Genomic DNA, 17825 nt, shown 5'->3' on the forward strand with positions numbered 1-17825 from the left:
TGATATTATTTAATCAAGTCCTTGAAAACTTTATTTTGGTCATTTGATCAATATAAGTTTTAAGTGTGTAAATTGATTATGAAAGTATTACTATTTTATTACATTGATATTGCCCAGTCAGAAGCATTGAATATTCCTACAGCTATTTGCATTGCTCTTTATTTCATTAAGGAGTATTTTGTAATTAAATCCTGTTAATTGAATATAAATTTTTGCATGCTTTGATAAGTTGATCCCCAGATATTTTACAGTTTGGACTTAATTCAAATGGTACATGTATTCTTGGTTTTTGTTATTACTGTACAGAAATGTTGCTGATTTTTGAGGATTTTTTTCTATCCTGCAACTTTGCTTAAAGCTGGATTATTTTTATTTCTCCTTTATCTTTCTTTATATCTTTCTTTACTTTCTCTTGTCTTATTGTGGGAATTCTTTTTTCATGCCTCTACTTATTGAGAAAAGTTATAGTATATTGTTTTAAAGATGATGTTTGATTTAGGTGTTAGATTTTTTTATTATTAATAAAAAGTTTCTCTGTCTCTGCTTTGCTTGGTTTTTAGCATAATAGAATGCTATATTCTTAATAGAAGACTTTTTGTCAGTATCTGTTAAAATAAATATATGGTTTGGAATGTTTTGTTTTTTAATATGATTAATTATGCTGATTGTTTTCCTAATATTGAATTATTCTTGCATCCCTGATATAAATATCACTTGTTCTTAATGAATAACATATTTGATAAATTGCTACAGTTCAACATAATATTGTTCAAAATTTTTAATCTATGTTCATTAATATTATTGGCCTATCATTTTCCTTCTCTGTTTTATATTTTCATTGTTAAGTGTAATGTCTCTAAAATGTAATGTTCTCTTGTTGAGATTTTCTCTGATAGAAGCCTTTGTTTCAGTTCAGTAATCACCACACGAGTAGCCAGGGGTTAAAGTCCAAATCCTTTATTGTCTCCTTCAAAGTCTTGTCTCCTTCACTTGGGGTTTGGCTAGTTTTTCTGGAGGCCTTCTGGATCTTGATTGCAGTGGAGAAGTAAAGGAGGAGAGCTTGCCACCACTTCTCTGTCTTCGCTAGTTCTGATTCTGGCTGAGTTTGTCCCAGCTTACCTGGTCTCTTATCAAAGGTGTGAATCTTGTAGAACTATAGTAAGTACTAAGTACATGTACTGAACTAGAGAACTGTTAAGCACCATGCTAAATAACCACTGTCTCTATCAATTCCACTGACTTAGCACCTTGTTTCAAGTTCTGGCCCATAACAGTTAAAGGTATTAAAGCTATATTTTGTGATGATTGCATTAGCACCCTGGATATCTTAGAATCAGCCGCAGTCAGGATAAGTAAAAGTCCTCAGTCTTTATTCTTGGTCTTTAGAGGTAGGATTGAATTGGATGGAAGCAAAATCTCCGCGACCTTCCTTCTTCCTACTCTACCACCAAAGTGACTCTGGCTAGTCTTATTCCACCCCCTAGTCCCTCCTACAATTCTCTGTATACACTAAGTATTGAGCCAGCACAGGATAATGGGAAGGGCCATTTTCCAAGTATATGCTTACAGAGTATTGTTCAATCAGCAATTAGCCTTAAGTACTGGGTTATCAGGACCTCAGTGCATGAACTCAAGAGTTTCAGCCCTCTACAATATTTATTTCATAAAAAAGATTCTGACAGGGAGCTTTCTATCCAAGGTTTTCATAATAACTTGTGAAATATTGTTGCTAATTGTTCTTTAAAAGTTTGATAGAACTCTTTGGTGAATCCATTAGGACTAGGAGAATTCACTACCTCCCATTTTAGGCCTTCTAAGAATTTTGGTATTTTATTTTTTAAATAGGATTCCTCTGTTCTTTTATGTTAGTTTTGTTGTCATGTAATTGTGCATACTATGTTCTGATTATTTTTATTTCTTCTGTTTTTGTTTCTCTAATTGTTTCTATTTTCCATCTTCTCTTTCTGTCTACCCTATAACTTAATTCTCTGGTAGGGATTCTAAAAACTCCAATTAAGGAAGAAGTTCTGCTCAAAATATCTCCTTTCTCGCCTTGCTGTATCCCTTAGAGATTTCTTTTACTCCTTCCCTCCTTCATTCACCTTTTAGAACAGGTACCATCTTTGTCTTTTTAGATTCCTAGTTCTTAGAACAGTTGTCTGGCACATAATAAGCACTAAATGTTTATTGACTTCAGAAGAACAACTCCCACTGCTGAAACAAAGCCTTTTAGCTTGTCCCCACAACTTTTTGCTCCTTTTTTCATTCTTCTTCAATATTTTTGATACCTCTGCCTGACTAATATCTTTACCCAGTTCCTTGTATATATTGAGAATGAGATTCTTTTATTGGTTTTCTTACTTTCATTCATTTGGTATTGTTTTTTGCTGCTGCATTTTTTTTTTTTTTTTTTTTTTTTTGTCCTTTCCTGCCTTTCCATATTGTGTAAAAACCAAATAATCTGTTCAGGATTTTTGGTTTTTGCTAAGGTATTTCAAATAATTCTTTACTATTGAATAATCATCTTCATGTATGAGTAAACTAAAATTTATAAGCTAGGTCACTCTCTGCTATACTGTAACTTCTGTTACTCTTAGGAACTTATTATTCCATTCCCTCCTGTATTTTCTAGAGGGTACAGGATGGTCTTTTCTTATTTGAATTTCCTTTCCTTTATATTTGAAAGTCTTTCTTCCAATTGCTTGCAGAATCTGTTATTTCTGAAGGGATTTATTCAACTTAAATACTTTTATATCTTGAAGTTTACAGCCTTGGTTTTTCTGTTTTGTTTTTGCCTTGGAGGTGATTTATGAATTTTTTTATTTGGTGTTTCATTTTCAATATTCAAAAGTTTAAGGCAGTTCTTTTCTTTTTGTTTGTTTGTTTGTTTGTTTTTTCCTGTATTTTGGTGATAATGGTTCTTTTTGTTTGTTTTGTTTTGTTTTATCTGGGGGACTTATAATCCTTAGATTATCTCTGTGAAGCCTATCTTAACCATCATTAACATTTGCTTTGATAATGATCATATTTTCTCTTAATGTTATTGCTTCTCTTGTTCTAGATTGTCCTTTACTTCTGTTCATTTGTATATGCAAACTATTTATTTTTTATTTCTTTGGTGAGATTTGTCATTATTGATTGCAATTTGATTTTTTTTCCTGTTCTGTCCATTGTTTTTCCTGTGTAGCCCATAAATTCTGTGCTCCTAATTTTCATTTTTTTCCCCCAAGTCTCTTAAGGAGCAGCATGTTGTTGTTCAGTATTCTCCAAGTCCACAGATAATCTCTTATCAAGCAGTTTAGTTTTCTTTGTTTTGTTGTATTTATTCATAAATTCCTAATTTTTGCTGAATTGCTGTCATATTTCTTCCTCATATTAATAATTTCTCTATTGATTTATCTGCCTATATTCAAAAATAGTTTGTTTTTCTTCATTCTGAGATTTTTAATAATTTCAGATTTCATTTTCCTTTATTTTACTCTATTACTCAGTATATAATTTTCTATACTCTAATGGTGGTTTTAATGGGATCTGGATCTCAAAGCTCCTTAGCCTCTACTCATTCTGTACAACTCATGATTCACCAACCTAGGTGTCTGTCTCAGGTGATGTTTTCATGAATAACTGTCCCCAAGTTGATGATGAGTTCTTTTTTTTCAGCTTTATTTCAGGCCCCAAATGTGTATCTTTCCCCTTTCTTTTTATTCCTGGTTCTCTTCAAAGATTACTGCAGAACAGATTACTAACTCATCATCAAACTTTTGCTCATAACACTAATGCAGTTCTTTTGCCAGGTGGCTTGTCCCTTCATTGCTGCCATGACACTGACTGTCACAACCTACTCAAGCAAACTTTTGCAGCATGGAATTATTACCTTTAATACAGTGTGGAAAGGAAAAAGGAGAGATGTAGGATGGGGGTTGGGTTCTACTGTGAAATGGGTGTCTGATCTTTGAATTGGCTAGTTGTTTTTTTGTTTGTTTTTTCCATCTTTTTTTTTTTTTTTGATTTTAGTTATACAAAACAATGGAGACAGATGAAATTGTTTTTATCTTTGTTGCATATTATTTGTTTTAGAGATGTTTGAGTTGTTTGTATATAGCAAAGTAGAAGTTTGGTCAGAGAAAATGCTGAATCATGCATCTTGTTGATGACATAAATTAGTAAACTCATGTGTCTGTATCAACTCAGGACTTTGGAGACCTTGAGGACTTTTATCTCCTTAGAAAAAAGTCCATTACACATCACAGCTGTTCAAAAACTACTTCTTTTCTTCTGCTGGGCAAAGCTATGTCTGATTCTCTTGGGCCACTGAAGCAGTGCCAAACAATGTTAACAGAGTGTTAAGAACATTTTATAAGCTTCCAGTAACAAGCAGTTCCCTTAAGCAAGAAAACTACCAACCTTGTCAGATCTAATCTAAATTGTGAATGTTGAAAACTATCTTTGCATATATTTTGAAAATAAAAAAAAATATTATTTAAAAGATAAGAAAAAATGAGGCCATTATCAGAATCCTTGGATGTAAAAAATTTCCCCAATTTATTGCTTCCCTTCTAATCTTGGTAGCATTGGTTTTGTTTGTAGAAAAATATTTTAATTTGATATAATCAAAATTATCCATTTTTTTCATTTCATACTGTATTCTGTTTCTTCTTTGGCCATAAATTACTTCCTTCTCAATAGATATGAGGTAGACTTTTCTTTATTTCCCTAATTTGTTTATAGTATCACTCTGAATATCTAAATCATGAACCAATTTCAACCTTATCTTGGTATACAGTATTAGGTATTGGTCAATGCCTAGTTTCTGCCATAGTATTTTCCAATTGTTCCACTGATTTTTGTCAAATTGTGAGTTCTTATACCAGAAGCTAGAGTGTTTATTTTATAAAATTAAAAGCAATATATAAATATATGTTTCTATAATTATTATTTTTATTATTCTTGTTAATATTTAGGGACCATTTTTCTGGTTTCTTGTCAAGTCAAAAAAGCTCCACCAAATTGATTCTAAAATAACGTTTGTTTAGGCCTTCATAAGTAGTTAAGATTAGAGCTTATTAGTAAATTACATCAGAGACATCTTTCAGTCCTGGATAAATGACCATTCTTAAAGGTAATGTGATCTAAGTCATATTAACTCTGATACATTCTAGTTACATGCCAATGTACTAGACAATTAAGTGCTTAGTCCCTCAAACAACTATCTGAGACTCCATGTTAATCACATATAACTTGTCCAAATCAATGAAATCTAGTGACTCTTTCCTCCATGTTTTAATTGAATTATTTTTTTTTCATATATGATTTTTGCTTCCAGTCATATAGATTGGCTCTATTATACCTACCTTTCAGAATTTTTTTTTATGAACCTATGTTTCAGATAATCACCACCAAACAGAATGTTTCAGTTGTTAAAGGAAAACTGAACCTTATAGATCAGAACATAGATATAGAAATTGAAGGGATATCAGAAGTCATCCAGTTCATCCACTCTTTGTCTCTTTATGATAAAGAGGACAGCTACTATTAGAGATAGTATTTGAATTTTGCTGCTTTGAATCCTGTCAACTCTTTTCACTGTATGATATAAACTCAAATAAATTGTTGATAAAACCCCCAAAATATGATTTTTTGACTGTTTTTTTTTATCTGAAATTGATTCTTTTTTTTTTACTTCATCATCAAATGTGTACTAAGATCCATATAGAATATAAGAATTCAAAGAAAATAAATTTTCCAGGTATTTTAAGATTTTCTAATTTCTTTCCATAGTTGAGTTATATTATCAGGAGAATATTCCCCTGTATTTATAACTTTTACCAATCATTTAATCATATACACTTCACTTCAGATCTCTGCTTTCAGGACAGCTAGATAGCACAGTGGATAGAACTGAATTCAGGAAAATGAGTTCAAATCTCGATTCAGACACTTAATTCTTACTAGTTGTGTGACCCTGGGCAAGTTACTTAATTGCCCCATCAAAAAAAACAAAACAAAACAAAAAACAAACCTCTGCTTTCTAAAGTGTTTTTGTCTCATTTCTGATGAGGGAAGTATAGGCAACTAGTAAATATAAACAGAGGACTATATATCTAGCTGCACAGAAATAGATCCAGGAAATGAATATAACATCAAAGATAATCACGTAAATTAGCAAATCTCAGCCAACACTAATAATAGTAACTTTTTTTTGGCTGAGGCAGTTGAGATTAAGTGACTTGCCTAGAGTCACACAGCTAGGATGTAGTAAATGTCTAAGGTCAGATTTGAACTAAGGTCCTCCTGACTTCAAAGCTGGTGCTCCATCTACTGCGCTACCTAGCTGCCCCTATTTTCTTTTTTGAAAATTAAATTAGTGGATTGAAATAATTGTTTCTGGTGTACCAATCAATGCCTAAAGAATTCTGTCTCTAGTAGTGAGTTATTTGCTTTGAAAGAAAAGCACACTAGCATCTAATACTTATTATTTAAATTGTAGGCATTAGCAATACACTTGAGACAGCTAACTCTGTTATATCCACACTGAACAATTGGACCAGTTAACTGGAATAATTGTTTCTTGGGTATTATCAATCAATGCCTAAAGACTTCTATCTCTAGTTGTGAGTTATTTGCTTTGAAAAAAAGCACACTAGCAGCTAATATTTATTATTGTAAATTGTAAGTATGAGCAATACGATTAAGACAGTGAACCCTATTATATTCACACTGAACAATTGAATTATTTATTTTCTGCACATAAGAAAGTCTCATCCATGATGAAATTCTGGACATGTAGATTGAACCAATAGTATAACTATATACTATATCTGCAATAATGAAATTTTGATTTTTTCATATTTTCTTGTAATAGTTTTTTTTTTCATTCTTATACACTTAATAATCAATCCCATCCCAATTTCTACTGAGAATGTAAATGACAATAGTGCAAAATAAGACTGGAAAGATGGAGAGGAACTATCATGTGAAGGACTTTGAATGTGAGGAGAAACAATACAAAATTATAAAAGGTCACAAAATCATGGATTCACAATATTAGAGAAGAAACAAAGATTAATGGCCATCTAGGTCACTGTATTTGTGAAGGGAATTTTCAGTGATTTTTCCCCTCAATTTTGCTAATTGCATTTTAAGTAATTGCTTTCTTCAGTCACCTTGTATCCTTCCTTTTCCAAGCTATTGACTCTCTCTTGCATAATTCTCATTTCTTTCCCTATTTGATCCTATGTAATTTTTAAAATTCCTTTTGAGCTATTCCAAGAAGGCTGTTTTTGGACTTGAGATGAATTCATATTTTCTTTTGATACTTTGTATGTAAATATTTAGGTAGAATTCAGCTCTTGATGCACAGGAGACATTGTATCAAACTTCTCCTGGGGGCCAAACCACCAGTTGCTGTCTTTTTGTACTATGGCCTCAGGTGCTAGAGGTTTGTCCAATGCATTGGAATGAGCCAATCAAGTTGTACCTATTTTGCAAGGGCTTCCAGGGCTTCCAGGCTCCACAATTCGCCTTCTTCAGAGTTGTGGGTAGAGGCTGCACAATTGACCTGCAGTATCACTAGTCTGCTAAGACTGAAATAAGGGGCCTTAGTTGCTGATCTATGTTGTGGCTAAGAACTTCATGCTGGCTTGCCTAGACATTGTCTTGCACTGGGCTGTACTTCCCATACAAATCTTTCTTGAAGTCCTGCTAAATTATTGTAAGCTGAAAAATTCTTTCACACTATCTTTTTGTAGATTCTTTAATATCTAAATCCATTTAAAGGCTTGTTATAAGTATTCCTGAGGGAAACCAGGGAGAATTCAGGCAACTTTTTGTCTTTACTTCTCCTTTTGCCTCTGCCTCAGAACATTTTAAAGTATCCGATCCAAATTTAAAATATAGTCATTCAACTTGAAGATCTCAAAAGAAAATAATTCGTCAAACTTCAGAGGTAGTTCAATCTATTTCTTTTTTTATGGAGGAGGGAATATTTACATTTTTTTAAAAGCTTTTTTATTTTCAAAATATATGCATGGATAATTTGACAACATTGAGCTTTGAATTGTCTTATGTTTCAGATTTTCTCATCCTTTCCCATACCTTCTTCCCTAGATGGCAAACAATACAAGTTAAACATGTTAAAATATATGTTGCATCTAATATTTATAGCCATATTTATAAATTCTCTTGTTGCACAAAAAAAATGAGATCAAAAAAGAAAGTAAATAAATACAAGAAAACAAAATGCAAACAAACAACAAAGAAAGTAAGAATGCTATGTTGTGATCCACATTCAGTTCACACAGTCTTCTCTCTGGGTGTAGACTCTCTTCATCACAAGATCATTGGAACTAGTCATCTCATCGTTGGAAAGAGACTGATTGTCATATGATATTGCTGTTGCCATGTTCAGTGATCTGCTGGTTCTACTCATTTCACTTAGGATCAAATGTAACCACTCCAAATTTCTCTAAATTATTCTCCTTATTATTTCTTATAGAACAGTAATATCCAGTAACATTCATAGATCATATCTTATTCAGCCATTCTCCAACTGATGGGCATCCATTCAGTTTCTAGTTTCTAGACACTATCAAGAGAGCTGCCACAAACATTTTTGCACATGTGGTCCCTTTCCCTACTTTAAGATCTCCTTGGGATATAGGCCCTATAGAAATGCTACTGGATCAAAAGGTATGCGCACTTTGATAGCTTTTTGAGCATAGTTCCAAATTGCTCTCCAGAATGACTGGATCCATTCACAGTTTCACCAGTAATGTATTAGTGATCCAAATACCCTCCAGCATTCATCATTATCTTTTCTTGTCAACTTAGCCAATCTAAGAAATATGTAGTGGTATCTCAGAGTTGTCTTAATTTGCATTTCTTTGATCAATAGTGATTTAGAACATCTTTTCATATGACTTCAGATGGTTTTAGTTTCTTCATCTGAAAATTGTTCATATCCTTTGACCATTTAACAATTGGAGAATGTGTTGAATTTTTATAAATTTGAGTTAATTCTCTATATATTTTAGAAATGAGGCCTTTATCAGAACTCTTGAATGTAAAAATGATTTCCCATTTTATTGCTTCCCTTCTAATCCTGTCTGCATCAGTTTTCTTTGTGTAAAACCTGTTTAAGTCAATATAATCAAAATTATCTATCAGTTGTTCAATTATGAGGTCTAGTTCTTCTTTAGTCACAAATTCCTTCCTTCTCTATAGAATTGAGAGGCAAACTATCCTATGTTCTTCTAATTGCCTTATAATATCACTCTTTATGTTTAAATCATGAATCCATTTAAATCTTATCATGATATATGGTTGGTCAAACCCTGATTTCTTCCATATTTGTTTATAATTTTCCAAGCAGTTTTTTGTCAAATAGTGAGTTCTTATCTCAAAGGCTAGAGTCTTTGGGTTTGTCAAACACTAGATGTTAGACTTATTGACTATTTTGTCCCATGATCCCAACTTATTCCAGTAATCAACTACTCTTTTCATTAGCCAGTACCAAATGGTTTTGATGACCACTGCTTTATAATATAGTTTTAGGGATGGCCCAGTTAGGCCACCTTCATTAGCATTTTTCATTAATTCCCTTGAAAATTTTGAATTTTGTTCTTTCAGATAAACTTTGTTATTAGTTTTTCTACATCTGTAAAATAATTTCTTCAGAGTTGGTTTGGTATGGTGCTAAATAAGAAGATTAATTTAGATGGTATTGTCATTTTTGTTATATTTGGTAGGCCTACTCATGAACACTTGATATTTTTCCAACTGATTAGATCTGGCATTATTTTTGTGGAAAGTATTTTGTAGTTGTGTTTATATAGTTAGTTCCTGATTTTCTCTTGGCAGATAGATTCCCAAATATTTTATACTATCAACAGTTATTTTGAATGTAATTTCTTTTTGTATCTCTTGCTGCTGGACTTTGTTGGTAATATATAAAAATTCTGATTATTTCTGTAAACTTATTTTTTATTCTGCACCTTTGCTAAAGTTGTGAATTATTTCTAGTACTTTTTAGTTGATTCTCTTGGGTTCTCTATGTCATATCATATCATCTGTGAAGAGTGATAATTTGGTTTCCTCATTACCTACTCTAATTCCTTTAATCTCTTTTTCTTCTCTTATTGCCAAAGTTAATATATCTAATATAAAATTGAATAGTAATGGTGATAGTGGGTAGCCTTGTTTCACTCCTGATCTTACTGGGAATAGTTCTACTTTGTCCCCATTTCATTTGATGCTTGCTGATGGTTTTAAATAAAAGCTACTGATCATTTTAAGGAAAACTCGATTTATTCTTATGCTTTCTAGTGTTCTTAATAGGAATGGGTATTGTACTTTATCAAATGCTTTTTTTGCATCTATTGAGATAGCCATATGATTTTTGTTAGTTTTGGTTATTGATATAGTCAATTGTGATCAGTGAATTTTCTCCTGACTTTATATCGCATGTGACTTTTATTGCATCATGATGTAAAAAAAAAATCTCTCTGCATTTAATTTTGAAGTTTTTCTGCCCTAATAGATAGTCAATTTTTGTTTAAGTTCCATCAACTATACTAAGAAAGTAAACTCCTTTTTGTCTCCATTCAATTTTCTCCAAAGATCTATCATACCTAACTTTTTCTAACATTCTCTCTGTCTCCTTAACTTCCTCTTTATTTATTTTATGGTTTTATTTGTCTAGTTCTGAAAGAGCAAAGTTGAGATTCCCCCACTAGTACAATTTTGGTGTCAGTTTCTTCTTGCTACTCTCTTAACTTCTCCTTTAGGAATTTAGATGCTACACCACTTGGTGCATATATGTTTAGTATTGATATTGCTTGATGATCTATGGTACCCTTTAGTAAAATATAGTTTCCTTTCTTATCTCTTTCAATTAGATGTATCTTTGTTTTTAATTGTTCTGAGATCAGGATTGCTAACCCTGCTTTTTTATTTCACCTGAAGCATAATAGATTTCTCTTGAGTTCTATTTTTGGAGATCAATTTTTTTTTCTTTTTGTTCAGTTCTGGTCTTTTTATTAGAAATAGGTGATATTTACCTATATCAATTGAATGTGCATCTTTTTCCCTGAAAGATAATACTCATTTTAGCTGGATAGCTTATTCTTGGCTATAATCCAAGTTCCTTTGTCTTTTGGAATATCAGATTCCAGGCCCTTCAATCCTTTAAGGTGGAAGCTGCTAGGTCTTGGGCAATCCTAATTGTGGCTTCTCTGTATTTAAATTGTTTCTTTCTGGCTGCTTGCAATATCTTTTCCTTGGTGTGATAGTTCTGAAATTTAGACATGATATTCCTTTGGGATGTAATTTTGGGGACTCTTTCAGAAGGTGATCATTGATTTTTTTTTTTTTCCTTTGGCTGAGACAGTTGGGGTTAACTGATTTGCCCAGGGTCACACAGCTAGGAAGTGTTAAGTGTGTGAGACCAGATTTGAATTCAGGTTCTCCTGAGTTCAGGGCTGTTGCTCCATCCACTGTGCCACCTTGCTATCCCAGTGAATTCCTTCAGTGGTTATTTTAACTTCTGATTCTAAAATATCAGGGCAGTTTTTCTTTATAATTTAATGGAGGATAATGTCTAGGTTCTTTTTTTTTTTTTATCCTGCCTTCCAAGAAGTCCAATAATCCTTACATTGTCTTTCCTAAATCTGTTTTCTAGTTCAGTTATTTTTCTTAGGAAATATTTCATATTTTCTTCTATTTGGGTTTTTGTTGTTGTTGTTGCTGTTGCTGTTGTTGTTTAATTGATTCTTGAAGTCTTATTGAAATATTCACTTCCATTTGTTCAAATCTAATTTTTAGTATATTATTTTCTTCAATTACCTTTTTTAGCTCCTTTTGTATTTGGCCAATTGAATTGTTTTGTTCATTGCATTTTTTCCATTTAATAAATTTTGTTTTTCAGTAAGTTGGTATCTTTTTCATATCTATTTTGTAAGACATTATATGCTTTCCCCCCCATTCTTTCTTGCAATAATCTCATTTGCTTTCTGTCTTTTAAGATCCTTTATGCAATCTTTCAAGAAAGCCTTGTGAAATGGGGACCAGGTCATATCTGTCTTTGGGGTTTCATCTGGAGTTGGATGCCCTTTAGGAACCTTAGGATTTGAAGTTTGTTCTTCTCTCTCCATAAAAGCTGTCTACTGTGAGAGTTCTTTTTGTTTATTTTTTTTTTTTGTTCATCATTTTTTAAGGCTAGAGGTCTGCTTAATGCCAAGGGGTGACAACTGCTTTAATTTGTCCTGTGGCAGTTCTTCTGATCGACTTCTGGTGGTAGGTAATCCTGGCTAGGTCCCTCATTTTTCTGGGGTTCAGTGGTTTACAATTTGCCTTGTCTAGCAAATCTGCTAAATCACCCATTGGCAATCAGGACAGAGTAGCCTAAGAGGCTCACAGAAGATTCCCAGGTGCAGAAATAACAACGCTTTGACTCCCCACCCCAGCTTCTTTCTCTGGTCTCCTTGTGCTAGGGTCTTGGCTAGGGAGATTGTCTCCCTGCCTGTTTGAAACAGATTTGTTCTGAACTTTTTCCAAGATATCTTCTTCTCAGTATGTGTTGTGCTACAAATACTTGTGGGTTCATTGCCTCCAAAACCAGTTTAGAGGCTTATTCTTCTATTGGTTTGAGAGAAGGTCAGAGGAAATCACAGAAAGTCTTCTGCTCTCCACCATCTTGTCCAGTTCATTTTATTTCTGAAAGACTGAAATGTCTGGAAGCATTTCCTGAAATAATCCCATTACTTTTTACCTTTACTCTTCTCTTACTAACTACTCCTCTTCATCTAATCTGAAATCCATTGACAATCTCTTCCTTGCTGGTTTTTTACATTTTATTCATCCCTATCATAAATTATTTTGATCAGCTATTGAATGTTCTCTATGATTAGCAACTTTCTCTCTCTCTCTCTTACACACACAGACACACACACACACACACACACACACACACACCCCTTGAGAATAGGGTTACTTTTATGCTTTTCTTTGTATCTCCAGGGACCAGCATTTTGCCAGTCAAATAAATTGTAGATGCTCACATCATTATTGACTGACATTAGTACTAAATGAATCTGTTTTCACTTCAACCTATTATTTCTTTTTGTCCTTTAGAGATATATAGATAAATCTAAAACCTTTACCTCATGATAGAAGTTCAGATACTTAAAAACAGATTATGCTCCTGCTGAATCTTTTCCAATTTAAAGACACCCGCTTTCTTCAATTTATCTTTCTATAGATTCAATCCTGAGTTTATAAAGTCATTGAATCTATTGCATCATAGACTTTATATTCTTTCTCAAACTAGATGTTCTATTCTACAGAAATCTCTAGTTTGTCAATTTCCTTCTTAAATTGTGATGTTTCATATCCAACATATATAGGACTGCTTGCCATCTAGGGGAGGGGGTGGAGGGAGGAAGGGGAAAAATCGGAATAGAAACGAGTGCAAGGGATAATGTTGTAAAAAAAAAAAAAATTACCCTGGCATGGATTCTGTCAATATAAAGTAATTATTAAATAAAAAATTAAAAAAAAATTGTGATGTTTCAAATTTAACATAATATTCTGGATATATTCTGATTAAATCAATGTAGAACTATTACTTTCTAGCTTATTCCTGGGAGCTATTTCTTTCTTTTTGCAGTCCAAGTTCATATCATTTCTTTTACTTTTCACAACTTTCTGCTCACTCATCTTGAACTTTAACCTCTCTCACTCTCTCCCCAAGATAATTTTTAGACAAACTGCTATTTAATCTTGAGAACCTGATGCTGTAATAGTGAAATTGAATTTTGAACTGGAATAAAAGTTTATTCCTAATGAAAATCATCTTATCATATGTCTCAATGTTCTAGTATGTCAAGATCTTTTGAAAGCCTGTCCTCCAATATGTTAGTTATCTGATTCAATGTCCTTAAAATATATGGACCTCAGTTTCCACATCCATAAATTGAAAGCATTGAACTAGGTAGATTTAGAATTTACAGGGCTCTCCAATGTCACCAGGTTCAACTCTTTCCTCTTTTTTTCTGCAGTTGTACTATCTTTTTTTTTTTTTTTTTTAGTAAGTGTATGTTTTTTGATATACATTGTGAATCATATTGGGAGAGAAAAAATCAGAGCAAAAGGGAAAAACATGGAAGAGATTAAAAAAAAAAAACAGAAAAAAGAAGTGAATTTAGCATGTGTGAATTTGTATTCAATCTCCATAGTTCTTTCTCTGCAGGCAAATGGCAGAAAAATGAAGCAAATATAGCATGTGTTGATTTACATGTAGTCTTCTTAATTCTTTTTCCTGGATACAAATGGCATTTTCTGTCCAAAGTATGAACCACTGAACCACTGAGAAGAACCTAATCTTTCATAGTTGATCATTACACAACCTTGATGTTATTGTATACAATATATTCCTGTTTCTGCTTGTTTTGCTTAGCATCATTTCATGTAAATCTTCTCAGGCCTTTCTAAAATCAGCTTCTTCATTTTTATAAAACAATACTATTCCATTATCTTCATATACCACAACTTGTTCAGCCATTCCTTAATTAATGAGCATCTACTTATTTTCCTTCTTTCCTCTTTTTTATAAATGAAGAAATTTGTTCAGTCTTTATGCATAAATCCTTGTCTAAGGAAACAAGAATTCTCTATGATTGAACATTCTACTTATTTGGACAAATTGTATCCTTCTTGGTAGTTAATATCTCTTATTATCTCTTAATTCCCTCTCTGATCAGTTTATCATTACACGATTATTTTGGACACATGGACTAAGAGAGAACCCTAGAGTTAGTGAGAAACATATTACTTCATAGTATTATTCTTCCGTTAGGGCACAAAATTCCATTACTAACTAGGCTATAATCTGCCTAATCCATGCAATGTTCAGTGGTTCCCCATACAAGAACCCATTAGGAATGTCTTATTATTAATTGTCGTGTTGATGAAGATATTCTTTCAGGGTCATAATATTTAGTTCAGATTGAAATATTTTTTTTTTCCTGATGAACTTTTATTAGAGAAGATAGAAAAATAATTGCTTGATGCGGGGTTAGGATTGCTTTTGTATGAGAACACCTTGTCACCACAAGTGGAGTTGTTACTTCAATTCTGACTTGCTTTAAGTTCTCTTGGCAGACATAGTCATATAATGGGTGCCTTTGATTCTCATGGACCGCATTCCACTAAACCAGCTTCCCCTCCTGAGCAGAAATATATTAAGATAACACTTCTTTGGGGTTTAGAGATGTTATAGCGTTGTGGACTTTTCAAGTAAAATTTTGCTTCTGAGATAAATGTATGTCTCTGGGAAATTCATTTAACCTTTCAAATTCTCAGGAAATACTTTGAATACCTAAGGTGAAAAACAGTTGCTGAAATGCATTTATAGAAAGGGTTCATTCCCTAAGTTTTATCCTAGAGAAATCACAGGTATGGAGGAAAATAAGAACAATAAAATTTTAGGTTCGGGGAATTGTCCCATTAAACAGGATAGAAAAGCAAGATATTCATTTGTTGCTATTCTTCACCTGATAGTTTTCACAATAGCATATTATGGTCAGTGCATTTTCACCAACCTGCTTGTTTACTGTCCTTTCTTAAAGCAAGAACATTTATGAAATTATTATAAAAAAGATTCTCAGGTTTTCTTTGTTTACAATGTTTCAAGCACTTAAAGAAAACCCTTAAGCTCTGAATGGACACTATTGTTTTTTAAATGCATCACCTTAAGCCCATTTAGATTGTATTATCTGGGTCCTGTATTGTACCTGTATATTGATTTATGCAATACTTTCCTACTAACTTCAGTTATTGCTTTCCTTGGTTATCAACCCAATTTTTATCTATCTCAATTTTTCCTCTTTTAAAATTTTTCATCCTCTTTCTTTACTAACATGCAGGGTGTTATTTCTTTTTCCCCAAGGTGATACAAATTTCATTTCTTTTTTTTTCCCCTCTTCCAGCCCATTTGCTTGAGTTTTACATATTTACTTATTATTGTGTAGGTGAATAATTAGAGCCCTGGGGCTTTTTTAGATAAGATTATCAATGTGCTTCCTTCATAGACAAATTATTGAAACTGCCTTTAATAAGCAGAAATGGTTGAGATTGGGAACAGGTCGTTTACATTAAATTTAACTTAGTTAAAGAAACATTTCTTTGAAACAGAATTTTATAGGAAGATGGTAATTTTATGTTAATGTTTTTCAAATTGCTATTCAATGCCATACAATTTTATATTCAACTATTTCAAATCTTTATTTACTACTTCCATCTAAGATGAACTGCTTAGTGGTTTAATAACAATAATAGAAATGGAAACAAACAAAAAAGCATTTCTTGCAAAAAAAAAATTATAAAAGTGTACTTGATATGTTCTTACTGTATATTCCTTGTCCCCCATTCCTTGATTTTTTTGTTCAGAGATAGGAATAGATCTAATAAAATAATAATAACAATTCAAGTTGTTTAGTCAGGAAATATTGACTGTGAGAACCACAATATTTACATGATCTTTGAAGTCTTGAAGAAAAATGCATACAAAATCAGGTATGCAACTGTTTTAATTGCTAAAATTGTAACTGAGTATATTCCCACATCTTAAATAAATATTTCAGATCTAAGAATTTGAATAAGGAAGGGTTTGGTTTATTTTATTCTTAAAGAGATTTTTCATTTCTCTAAGTAAGAAAGCTATTAGGAGGTAAATTTTGCATATAATCCCATCATCTACAATCTTTGAATCTCAAAACCCTGCTTCCAGTCTAGATAAATGAATATTGAGACATTATAATGTTTCTGAATAAAATGAATGATCTCATCAATACTACTACCCTCAGAGTAATCAGGATTGATGATCTCATTTATAAATGGTTAGCTGCATGCTCCTTGGTATGGTAGCATGATAGTATTATATTATAAGCCATCCATAGAAATAACTTCAAGGAAAATTTTTAGATGTCAGAGATCTTGCCTTTTTTGGAATTTGTATTTTTCTTGGAATGATATAGATGATGAATATTTCTTTTTTTTCCCTCTCATATAAGAAATAACAATACACCACATATCTTGTAATGCCAAAGAAACTGAGAAAGACAGAGGTTAGAGACAATTCAATAGTTTATTAAATGGAGAGAGACACTGGGACCAGATGGATCTTGGTCCCAGGGCTGGAGGAGACTATAATCTCAAAGAGTCCAGCCCTGAGTTTGGGACAGCAAGCTTTTTTATAGGATAACAAGAACAATGACATAATAGGGGAGGTACTTAGGTGGGGATAACCTAATGGTGGGGGAGGTCCAATGGAGGGAGGTTACTGATATTCTAATGACATCTAAAATGGATAAACCTTTATCCTGTCAAACATTAAGAAGGAATGTCTATAACCTAAAGATATGAAACCTTCATCTCATCAACCATTTAAGAGGGAATGATTATAGCCTGGGGTTTTGGGGCAGAGCAATTGGGGTAGACCTTTATCTCATAAAACATTATGAGGGAAAGGTTATAACCTGGGGCAGAATAACTAAATAGGACAATTGGAAAAACTGGGTCACGACATTAAAAGAAACTGGGTCACGACTTTAAAAGGGAACTTTGGTACAGCAATCTGAAGAAAGATGGAGGTTTTTCTTAGTTGATTTTATTTTCAGCATTAGGGGATGGTGCATGTATATTTCTATGTGGACTTTTTTCCTCTGTATATAAAGAAATTATCTTGTAGATATTTTCCTAATCATGAATTTATTTTCAGACTTACATACCTTTATGAAACAAAATTAATTTAGGAAAATGTGACTAGTATG

This window comes from Antechinus flavipes, chromosome 1 (genome assembly GCF_016432865.1).
Source record: "Antechinus flavipes isolate AdamAnt ecotype Samford, QLD, Australia chromosome 1, AdamAnt_v2, whole genome shotgun sequence".
Lineage (NCBI taxonomy): Eukaryota > Metazoa > Chordata > Mammalia > Dasyuromorphia > Dasyuridae > Antechinus > Antechinus flavipes.